The sequence below is a fragment of the Pleurodeles waltl genome, chromosome 7 (assembly GCF_031143425.1).
Source record: "Pleurodeles waltl isolate 20211129_DDA chromosome 7, aPleWal1.hap1.20221129, whole genome shotgun sequence".
Taxonomy (NCBI): domain Eukaryota; kingdom Metazoa; phylum Chordata; class Amphibia; order Caudata; family Salamandridae; genus Pleurodeles; species Pleurodeles waltl.
This window is the reverse complement of record NC_090446.1, coordinates 612,620,558-612,632,838: the sequence shown is the minus strand read 5'-3', so window position 1 is coordinate 612,632,838 and position 12,281 is coordinate 612,620,558.

The window sequence follows — 12,281 nt, the reverse complement described above, 5'->3', positions numbered from 1 at the left end:
CTCTATCCAACTCCACACCAACTACTCCACTCCAATCTACGCCACTCCACTCCAATCTACCCCACTCCTATACATCTCACTTCAATCTACCCCACTCCATTCCAATCTACCTCACTTCACCCCAACCTACCCCACTCCAAACTACCCCACCTCTATCTATCCCACTCCAATATACCACTCCACTCCAATCTATCCCACCATTCCAATCTACCCTATTAGGATCCACCCAATCTACCCCACTCCACCCTATCCCAGTCCACCCTAATCAACTCCACTACACTCCTCTCCAACCCAATCTACCTCCCTTTAATCTTCCACAGTCTATTCTACCCCACTCCTCTCTATTCCAGTGCAACCTAATCAACTCCAATCTACTCCTCTCCACCTCAATCTACCTCCCTCCAACCTTCCCCACTCCAATCTTTCCCACTCCACACCAATCTAGCCCAATCCAGCTCACTCCACTCTTTCCCACTCTATCCAAGTCCAGTCTGATGTGTCTTAATACACTCCTCTCCACTCTCCCCTGATCTACTCCACTCCAATCCACCCACCTCACCACATTCCACTAACCTTTAGTCATGCTGAACATCAGCCACACTGGTATACAACACGGCTAAGACACATTGCTAAAGCCAATAGAACACGCATAGGCGAGACCTACTGGCTTTCTCAATGCTTGTTAATTACTGCTGAGTCTGAGGGCCGTCAGGATCCGGACGACTTAAAGTCTTGCTTTTAGGACTCCTGGACAGAATATCAGAGAGCTGTGCGTGACCCTTGCATGGGTTTGCTTGAGTAAAACACATCACATGAAGCTGTTCAGCCCAGCTATAGGCATCTGCATCTCGGAGAACTACATGCTGAAGATATTTCATGGAGCTATGCAGACAGCACAGCAGCGAGCTATCTCAATGAGCGCTGCAGAGAGTTGCCTATGCTAGCAAACTACAGAGTCTTCAAGAGGCCCCAGAGAGCTCCTGCTGCACTGCAGAGAGCCATGCAGAGGATCTGCAGAGTGGTGTGCAGGAGTACAGCAGAGACACTATGCAGGGGTCAGCGAAGGGAGCTCTGCACGGTTACAGTCTGTGGAGAGATGTGCACGGGTCACCATAGAGAGCTCTTCGAGGCTATATTAGTAACAGCAACTCAGCGCTATACATCCTGTTAGCCGTAAAGAATACAGGCACAGCGCTATAACTCATAACGTCCCCTGCGGCTTTGCATAGTCTAACTGGGGTACTCCTCGCCGCTCCACTCCAGTGCAGACCTGACGTGTGATTGGTTTTGATGTAGCGCGGTGTCTCCCTGAGTGGGAGCTGTGCAGACAGGCTGCAGACTGTCCTCGCGCCACCCCTGCGCCTCTTGGAGCTGCGTATTCCGATCACGTCTCGAGTACGGCTGCCTGTTCCCTGCTTCACATCGATTCCCTGGGGCTTCGGCCGAGCGAGCCAGGTTGCGGCTTATCTGGACCGGCAGTGGGGGGAGATGGGGTCGGGTACCAGACTCTGAATTCCGGGTACTAGCACAGATATGTATATTGCCTCGGAACGTGACCATGTGTCCATAGCTGGCAATAAGCGAAAGAAATGACACAGTATGACCTTAAATGTAAAGGGCAATACACATCGACATCCACACCCCAGAGTCAACAGTTAATTACAATTTATTTTACTTAGTAATATATGTGCATAACATGACACACTGGACACTGCATTCTAAGTGTATAAATCTACACAGATGAGACTGAAGAAGAAAATAATCATTATGCTGGTATTTTGGCGTAAAATCCTGCATCCCTAAGAAAACGTCCTCTTACCTTGAGATTGTGTCAAAAATATCTGATCCTAAATATAGCGAGTTCCTTGTCACAGCTTCATTTTAAGGATTTTTGGGACATAGCCAATACTTGTTTTAGAGGTCTGGTTCGGAACAACCTTACATTTATTATTAATTTGTATCTACCTCAAGCCCCAATAAAAACATACAATTTTCAAATGCATGCAATCTTTGAGAAATCAGGCAACGCAAAAACAGCCGAAAACTCAACTGCTTGCTAGCAAAATAGTAACAGTCAGGCCAGATTTAAGAGAGCCTCACGCCTCCTTTTGCCACATTATTGTCCTTTTTTATACTAATTTGGCCCAACAATGTCAAAATCGTTATGCCAGATTTTCAAAGTGCATTGTAACCCCTCGTGCCACATTGTACTGCGCCAGGCACAATGTATGCAAGGGGGTTGCTCCTCTGTGAGGAGGGGCCGAAAAAATGGCTTTTAGATTTCTTTGTACCATTTTTTGCAACATTGTTAACGCCTGCACAGAACAGGCATTGAAAGGAGGCACACTGTTAAAAATTGGGTCTCTACTTGGCAGTGGTATACACCCTTGTCCAAGTAGGGACCACAATCCTAGTCAGGGTAAGTCACAACACAATGCAAATTATCCAGTGCCCACCCTCTGGCAGCTTGGCACTGAGCAGTCAGGCTTAACTTAGAAGGCACTGTGTGAAGTATTTGTGCAATTAATCATACAGTAACAAATGAAAAAAATGCAAAAATACACCACATAGGTTTAGAAAAATGGATAGTATTTATCTGAATAAAATAAAGGAAAAAGGACAACGATTCAATAAGCACAAGTTGAAATATCACTTTTGAAATATTTAAAAGAGTCTCCATCCGTAAAAATCAATAGTTGTTTCTTTGTAACATAAAGTACCTGGGATGCATCAAATATAACAACGCACAGGGACCACAGAGGAGAAGATGCAGGGAAAAATAAGGTTGTGTCGGATTTTCCGGCACAGCACAGAAGATGCGTCATTTCTTTCCACGCTGCAAGGGTTTGAGTCATTTTCAGGCACACAGTCTTAGTTCCTCACTGCAATGAGGGGATATTTTAATGCCCAGGGACAAAGTGTTAAAAATCCTTGACGCGCTAGTAGAAGGAGCAGGCGCTTAGTCGATCTGGTAGGTGAATTTTCTGTCGCAAGGCAGGCGCTTTGTCAAATTTTCTGTCTGGAAGTTGGTGCCCTGTCGTTCTGGTCTGCAGTGCGGCGATTTCCCAGCCGCAATGCATGTTGTGCGTCGATTTCTGCAGGCTTTGCATTGATTTTTGATGTACGGGGATTTTCTTGAAGTGGGGAAGTCTTTGTTGGCCCTGAGACTTCAGAAAAGGGAGGCAAGCTCAATCCAAGCCCTTTGAGAGCACTTCAAGGGGAAGGCAGAGTCATTACAGCAGAGTCAGCGGCCAGCAGGACAACAGGACAACAAGCAGGGCAGCAATCCTTCTCATGCAAGGCAGTCCAGATGAGTCCTTTGGGCAACCAGGCAGTTCCTCTGACTGAGTGCAGGTGTAGGTCCAGAAGTGTCTGATTTGTTGGGGTCAGAGACCCAGTTTATATACCCCAAAATTCCTTTGAAGTGGGGGATCAGCAAAGAGTGATTTTGAAGTGTACAAGCTTGGCTTTCAGCGTAGTCCTGTCTGCCAGGATCCCTGTGGCGGGTTATAGGTCCTTTGTGTGAAGGCAGGCCACTGGTCTTTGAAATGTAAGTGGGAACCCCTTCACCCTTCCTGCCCAGGAAGACCCATTTAGAAAGCAGATGTGACTGACTGTCCTGTGTTTGTGGTTGTCTGGGTGGAATACACAAGAGGAGCTGTCAACCAGTACAGACCAGACGTGGATTGGAGAGAGGCTGTGAGGCACAGATGGTAGTAAGTGCAGAGAAATGCCCACTTTCCAAAAGTGGCATTTCTAAGATAGTAATGTGAAATCCAAATTGAGCAGTAAGCAGGATTTTCTATTACCATTCTGGCAATACCAAACAAACATGGCTACTGGTTCCAGATCAGAATCTACCACTTAAGGGTATATGAGGGCAGTTCTAATGCTAGTATGTGAAAGAAGCAGGCCTTGCAGTAGTGGAAAATGAATTTATGATTTTTTCACAACTAGGACATGTAAAACACTTAAGTATATGTCCTGCCTTTTACCTACATAGCACCCCACTCTGTGGGTTACCTAGGGCCTACCTAATGGGTGGCTTCTATGTAGAAAAAGGGGATTTTAATGCTTGCAAGTCATTTTAAATGCCAAGTCGAAGTAGCAGAGAAACTGCACACATAGGCCTTGCAATGACAGGCCTGAGGCATGGTTAAGGGGCTACGTATGTGGGTGGCACAATCAGTGCTGCAGGCCCATTAGTAGCATTTAATTTACAGGCCCTGGGCACATGTGGCGCACTTTACTAGGGACTTACAGGTAAATTAAATATGCCAATTGGGTAGGAACCAATGTCACTGTGTTTAGGGGAGAAAGCATATGCACTTTAGCACTGGACAGCAGTGGTAAAGTACGCAGAATCCTAAAACCAGCAAAAACAGTGTCTGAAAAATGGAGGGAGGCACGCAAAAAGTTGGAGGATGACTGTCCTAAGGTTGTCAGGTCTAACATATATCATTCTTTATAATGGGCCTCAATGTGCTTTTCAGGATTAGGCCCCGATTTAAGAGGACCTAGCGCCTCCTTGAGCCACAATAGTGTTTTTTTTTTTAAGCTAATGTGGCCCAACGAGGCCAAAATCACAGCGCCAGATTTAGAATGCAGCACAATGCATACAGTGCACCCCTTTGTAATCCTTTCTGTCACATTATTCCTGTGCCAGGCATAATGTAAGCAAGGGGCGCTTTCCCCCATTAGGGGTGCTGAAAAAAAAGCACAATTTTTAATGCCTGCACAGAGCAGGAGTTAAAAGGAGGTACACCATTCTTTTGAATGGGCTTCAACGTGCTTTGCAGGATTAGCACCAACATTTTTTATGCTAATCCTGCAAAGCACCAAACTAGTGTAAAAAATGTTGACACTAGTTCCCTAACTGACGCCATGGTGTGCAGTATCTTAAATGTGGCACACACATGATGGCATTAGTGGGATGCTCAGGGGTGCAGGAAAGTGGTGCTGTATTGGATGCAGCACAACTTTTCTTAAATCAGGCCCTTAGTGTAAAAATTGTTGACTCTAATTCTGCAAAGCACCAAACTAGCATAACATTTTTTGACGCTAGTTCCCTAACTACCGCCATGTTGCACCATACCTTAAATATGGCACACATATGGTGGTGATAGGAGGGCACTAAGGGGCGCAAGAGAAGTGGTGCTCCATCAGACCCTAAAGCTTAAGCTGGGGGTTGATCAAGTGATTTCTTTAAAGCTTGGATCTAGCTGTTTTTCTTGTTCAATAACTATATTTTTTTATAATCAAAAGTTTATTGATTTCTATTACACAAGTACAGGCCATAACACAGTGTACACTACTCAGCACAAAGCATACCGTCTGAACCACAGAGACATCAAAGCATCAATAACAATATTTTAAATGGAATTCAGTGTACAGCCAGTCTCTTCCTTTCATTTGAAGAAAGACATGCTAAAGGTGAATCCGTGCATGTATAAGGACGGGTGCCTAATATTAAAATTAGACATAAGCAGAAAGTGCTTGGAATTGCCCTTTTAATTGCTGGATATTTGTAACCACAAACAAATCCCCCTTCAACTGGCATTCTCGTAGCAGCAGGGAAAATCAACCCACTAATATGAGGATTTTCACCATTCCATCCGCTGAAATCAGATAAACCTCTAATGAAATGTTTCCATACGTTACCCAGCCTCTTTTTCTGTTTACGCTTCTCTAACTGCAGGTTAAGAAAGAATAGGGGTGGGCAGGAGACATGACCAGGACAGAGATAAAGAGAATGGTATAGCGAGAGAGGTGGTGTAGAGGAAAAATAAGTTATAACAGATCATTTAGAGAGATGGGCGAGGCAAGGATAGATCTAAGGTAAAGAGAGAAAGGCGAGATACCCAGAATTAAAGATACAGAGAGTTAGTAAATAGAGGAAGAAAGGTAGAGAGACAGATACGGTTTTAGAGTAGGTAGAGAAGTTTAGGGAGGTACAAGGAAATGCAGAGAGAGGGAAGGGATTGTATAGCGAGGGCTGAGGGTAGAGGGTTAAGATAAAAAGAGATGTGAGTTAGAGACAGGTTTAAGCAGAGAGCTATAAATGTACAAAAGTGATCCAGTGAGAGAAATATATAAAGATGCAAGGTAGGGTGGGAGCGGCGAGGCAGCAAGAGGGGAGAAATGAGAAGTGAACAATAAAAATACAGGACAGGTAAGAGTAGTGAGGGAGACAAAGGTAAAGAGGAGTGAAGTGTAGAAAGAGAGATGCGGTTTAGCAACAAAAGGCGATGCATTGCGCCCTGGTAGAGAGTATATGGAGGGTGAGCGGCACAGCGGTGAGGTGGAGGCAGAGACATGAGGCGGAGACACATCTAAGGGTAGAGCAGTGGAGACGATGAGTTGAAATACAGAAGGAGGTACAGGGAGTGATGAGTGGGAGAGAAAAGGTAATGATGGAGAAAGCTAGGTAGAGACTAAGCACTACAGAGGTGGACAGGAGTAAGATAGTGAGAAGTGTGGAACAGATCAAATGTAGAGAGGCCGTGAGGGGAGGTAGTGAGTTGATGTGAAGGAAATTTGGAGGTAAGATAGAGTGAGGGAGATAGGGTAGCACAAATGATGGAGACATTGGTAGAGTGGTGAGGTAGAGAGGGGAAGAAGTTGAGCGACATGAGATATAGAAAGGTGGAGAGAGAGGTGGGGGGAGAGAGAGAGAGAGAGAGAGAGCTAAGAAACTGAGGTACAGAGATGAGGAGAGCTGTAGATGGAGGAAAGAGACTTGATGGGGAGGCAGAAAATGCAGTGTGGTGCAGACTGAGATATGTAACAACAGATCGGGCACAGATCTACAGGTAGGTAGTGTGAGCGCTGAAGTTAAGATTAATAATTTTTACATGTATTCCTGCATTTGATTTAATATATAAGATATATTAGCATAGAAAATATGGTGTAACTCATAATGTGCCTGCTTGATTGGCCACTATTGTGTATGGGGTTATTAACTATTAATGTACTAATATGTATTAAGAGTTTATATATGCTTGAAAATGTATTACTCTGTCATACTTGCAGCTAAATATTATGAACTTTATTTTGTGCTAGCTAAAAAGCCTCAAGTTTGAACAAGGCTATGGTTCAATTGAGCATCTGCCAAAACATTGTAATTTGTTACATTAGTAGAACAACCTCATGTCCGCTGTATAACAAGTTCTTTGTCTGAATCTCAAAACTTGTTCAGAGCTTGTATTTACATGTATTTTCTTTTGAGGAAATGGTGCAATCCAAGAATGTTTCTACATCACTGTAACTGTTGATTTGAATCATATTTAAGATTGGAGAAGAACAATGACTTCTCTGATAATGGACATAAGGTTCCATAAGTTGATTCTTATTGTATCGAATGGATGTACGCAAAAGGAGAAGAACCAATCATTGATGTGCAGATGTCTGTCTAGCATATTTTTCTGATATGTAGTAAATCTGTAATTGGAGACTCTTCATCACCAGATGCCACTGAACAGTGACAACGAGAGATACATTTAATTTAACAGCACTGCATTTGGAGTTCTAGTCAGCCACTATTCTGATGTCACTCTATGACAAGCAGACACTTTGACTCTCTGTCGCTTTGACACTTGCAACCCTGCCTACTGATGTTCTGGTACTTTATTATTTTGAGTTATTTCTTATGCTCCATGCAATGATGCTGGTGCTTACTTTAGCGCTCAATGCTTAGAGCCTGTAGCGCTCTGCCCCCTGCCTTAGATAATTAACTTGATGGTTCAGGGAACTTAGAGTCCCAATACTGAATTGTTTCTCTTTCCCTTCTCCCCTCTGTCCTGGTGCTGATGTACCTCTGATGAAGAAGCCGGTTTGCTGATCCTTAAGGATAGGTATTATAACATTGCAATGTACATTGTTGTATTGTCTTTTGTTTTCAAGGTACCGGCTGCTGTTCTGATGGAGCCATAGCTAGATGTTTTCTAAATTTATGTTACTAAAACTTTTGTATGAAGCCCAACATGCTGATGCTAATCTGGAGCTAGTGAGGTGTTTCCTTCTGTTCATATGTTTGAAAACGAACTGACAACATTAAAATTGCTGATCAAATGTATGTTGTTATGCTTGTTCAATTACTATTAATATTGATTTGTACTGTTGCTATTGAAGTTATAGTCGTTGGAGCTCTGATAAAGCTAAGATTCTTTAAGCGTGACGGACAGCCTGTGTTGTTTTTATATTTTTATCATATGGTTTTGAACTAATTAACCTGATTTTAGCATTGTTAATATAGGGAAATTAAAATTTTTACTGATATGAGAGGTGTGGTTATTCGGTGCCAAATGGGTCATGGTGCATTCTTTATTGACTCTCAAATGATCTGTATTGTTTAATTTCATGGTTTATGTGCTACATAGGGTATGATCATCTTAAACGAGTCAAAAGGTTAATTGGCCTTAAGGACGCGTCTTCTTATTAGTTACTATAACTAAACAGATAAGCTTGGGTGCACTCACAGCAGTGAGTGGTAGAGAGACAAAGTTGGGAGAGACAGATAAAAGTGGTGCAGTGAGAGGTGCACTGACAGGTAGGGAAACTATGGGGAACACAGAGAGATGAGCTAAGGACAGTGAAAGTTTGAGAGATGTCGAAAGAGAGAAATAAATAGAGCAGGTGTGATAGAAGAGGTGGTATGAAGCAAGGAGAGAGAAATGAACCAGAAAGGTACTTAAGGCAGAGAAAGCAAGGTAGAGGTGACATCAGGGGTTTAGATTGGTCTGTAAGATCGGGAGTGTCAACTTCAGAATTATCGACAATCGGACTGGCATACAATGTTTAAATACATTATAGGTGTAGGAAAGTACCATCTTGCCTGGCATGTTACCCCCATATTTCATTGTATATATGTTGTTTTAGTCTACGTGTCACTGGGACCCTGCCAGGCAGAGCCCCAGTGCTCATAAGTATGTGTCCTGTATGTGTTCCCTGTGTGATGCCTAACTGTCTCACTGAGGCTCTGCTAACCAGAACCTCAGTGGTTATGCTCTCTCTGCTTTCCAAATTTGTCACTAACAGGCTAGTGACTAAATTTATCAATTCACATTGGCATACTGGTACACCCATATAATTCCCTAGTATATGGTACTGAGGTACCCAGGGTATTGGGGTTCCAGGAGACCGCTATAGGGAGCTCTGACAATTCTTACACAGGCCTGCCAGTGCAGCCTGCGTGAAATAACGTCCACGTTATTTCACAGCCATTTACCACTGCACTTAAGTAACGTATAAGTCACCTAAATGTCTAACCTTCACCTGGTGAAGGTTGGGTGCAAAGTTACTTAGGGCCAGATGTAGAAAGCTTATTGCATGGTGCAAACTGCGAAAATCGCAGTTTGCGCCATGCAAAAAGCCTTTTGCGATGCACATTCACAATTTGCGAGTCGGTACCGACTCGCAAATTGTGAATGCGACTCACAAACAGGAAGGGGTGTTCCCTTCCTATTTGCGACTAGCATCGCTATGCTAAATTGCTTTGTGACTGCGAATGCGGTCGCAAAGCAATTCGCAGTTACCACCAGTGTCACACTGGCAGTAACCCATTCTCAAAAGGACCCCTTCCCCTTTGTGAATGTTGCCAGTAAGGGTTTTTCAGAGCAGGCAGTGGTCCAATGGTACTACTCTAAAAAACCGAAACCAAAAGGTTTCGTTATTTTTTTTATTTTGCAACTCGTTTTCCTTTAAGGAAAACGGGCTGCAAAATAAAATAAATAAACTGCTTTATTTAAAAAGCAGTCACAGACATGGAGGTCTGCTGACTTCAGCAGGCCACCATCCCTGTGAGTGCAGGGACTCGCTATGGCGTTGCAAAATGCGACCCACCTCATTAACATTAATGAGGTGGGTCTTTGCGACCCCATAGCGACTCGCAGTCGGTGTCTGAGACACCGTACTGCATCCGATTCGCAAAATCGGACTTTGCTACATCTGGCCCTTAGTATGTGGGCACCCTGGCACTAGCCAAGGTGCCCCCACATCGTTTAGGGCAAATTCCCCGGACTTTGTGAGTGCGGGGACACCATTACACGCGTGCACTATACATAGGTCACTACCTATGTATAGCATCACAATGGTAACTCCGAACATGGCCATGTAACATGTCTAAGATCATAGAATTGTCACCCCAATGCCATTCTGCCATTGGGGGTGACAATTCCATGATCCCCCGGGTCTCTAGCACAGTACCCGGGTACTGCCAAACTGCCTTTCCGGGGTCTCCCCTGCAGCTGTTGCTGCTGCCAACCCCTCAGACAGGTTTCTGCCCTCTTGGGGTCCAGGCAGCCCTGGCCCAGGAAGGCAGAACAAAGGATTTCCTCTGAGAGAGGGTGTTACACCCTCTCCCTTTGGAAATAGGTGTGAAGGCTGGGGAGGAGTAGCCTCTCCCAGCCTCTGGAAATGCTTTGATGGGCACAGATGGTGCCCATCTCTGCATAAGCCAGTCTACACCGGTTTAGGGATCCCCCAGCCCTGCTCTGGTGCGACACTGGACAAAGGAAAGGGGGGTGACCACTCCCCTGACCTGCACCTCCCCGGGGTGGTGCCCAGAGCTCCTCCAGTGTGTCCCAGACCTCTGCCATCTTGGAAACAGAGGTGTTGGGAGCCCACTGGACTGCTCTGAGTGGCCAGTGCCATCAGGTGATGTCAGAGGCTCCTTCTGATAGGCTCTTACCTCTCTTGGTAGCCAATCCTCCTAACCTGGTAGCCAAACCTCAGTTTCTGGCTGTTTAGGGACTCTGCTTTGAGGAATTCTTCAGATAACGAATGCAAGAGCTCACCAGAGTTCCTCTGCATCTCCCTCTTCACCTTCTACCAAAGGATCGACCGCTGACTGCTCAGGACGCCTGCAAAACCGCAACAAAGTAGCAAGACGACTACTAGCAACATTGTAGCACCTCATCCTGCCGGCTTTCTTGACTGTTTCCAGGTGGTGCATGCTCTGGGGGTAGCCTGCCTTCACCCTGCACCAGAAGCTCAGAAGAAATCTCCCGTGGGTCGACGGAATCTTCCCCCTGCTAACGCAGGCACCAAAAGACTGCAACACTGGTCCTCTGGGTCCCCTCTCATCCTGATGAGCGTGGTCCCTGGAACTCAGCAACTCTGTCCAAGTGACTCCCACAGTCCAGTGACTCTTCAGTCCAAGTTTGGTGGAGGTAAGTCCTTGCCTCCCCACGCTAGACTGCATTGCTGGGTACCACGTGATTTGCAGCTGCTCCGGCTCCTGTGCACTCTTCCAGGATTTCTTCATGCACAGCCAAGCCTGGGTCCCCGGCACTCCTTCCTGCAGTGCACAACCTTCTGAGTTGTCCTCCGGAGTCTGGGACTCCCTTTTGTGACTTTGCCTGAACTCCGGTTCACTTTCCTTCCAAGTGCCTGTTCAGGTACTTTTGCGGGAGCTGCCTTCTTTTGTGAGGGCTCACTGAGTTACTGGGCGTCCCCTCTGTCTCCTCCTCCAAGTGGCGACATCCTGGTCCCTCCTGGGCCACAAAGCACCCAAAAACCTCTTCTGCAACCCTTGCAGCTAGCAAGGCTTGTTTGCAGTCTTTCTGTGTGGGAACACCTCTGCAAGCTTCATCGTGACATGGGACACCAAAGGAGAAGTTCCTAGTCCTCTTCTTTCTTGCAGAACTCCAAGCTTCTTCCAACCGGTGGCAGCTTCCTTGCTACCTCAGCTGGCATTTCCTGGGCTCCTGCCCACTCTCGACACTGTCACGACTATTGGACTTGGTCCCAATGTCTTACAGGTACTCAGGTCCGGAAATCCACTGTTGTTGCATTGCTGGTGTTTGTTCTTCCTGAAGAACCCCCCTATCACGACTTCTGTGCTCTCTGGGGGTAGCAGGTGCACTTTACACCTACTTTTCAGGGTCTTGGGGTGGGCTATTTTTCTAACCCTCACTGTTTTCTTACAGTCCCAGCGACCCTCTACAAGCTCACATAGGTTTGGGGTCCATTCGTGGTTCGCATTCCACTTTTGGAGTATATGGTTTGTGTTGCCCCTATACCTATGTGCTCCTATTGCAATCTATTGTATTTCTACACTGTTTGCATTACTTTTCTTGCTATTACTTACCTAATTTTGGTTTGTGTACATATATCTTGTGTATATAACTTAACCTCATACTGAAGGTACTCACTGAGATACTTTTGGCATATTGTCATAAAAATAAAGTATCTTTATTTTTAGTAACTCTGTGTATTGTATTTTCTTATGATATTGTGCATATGATACCAGTGGTATAGTAGGAGCTTTACATGTCTCCTAG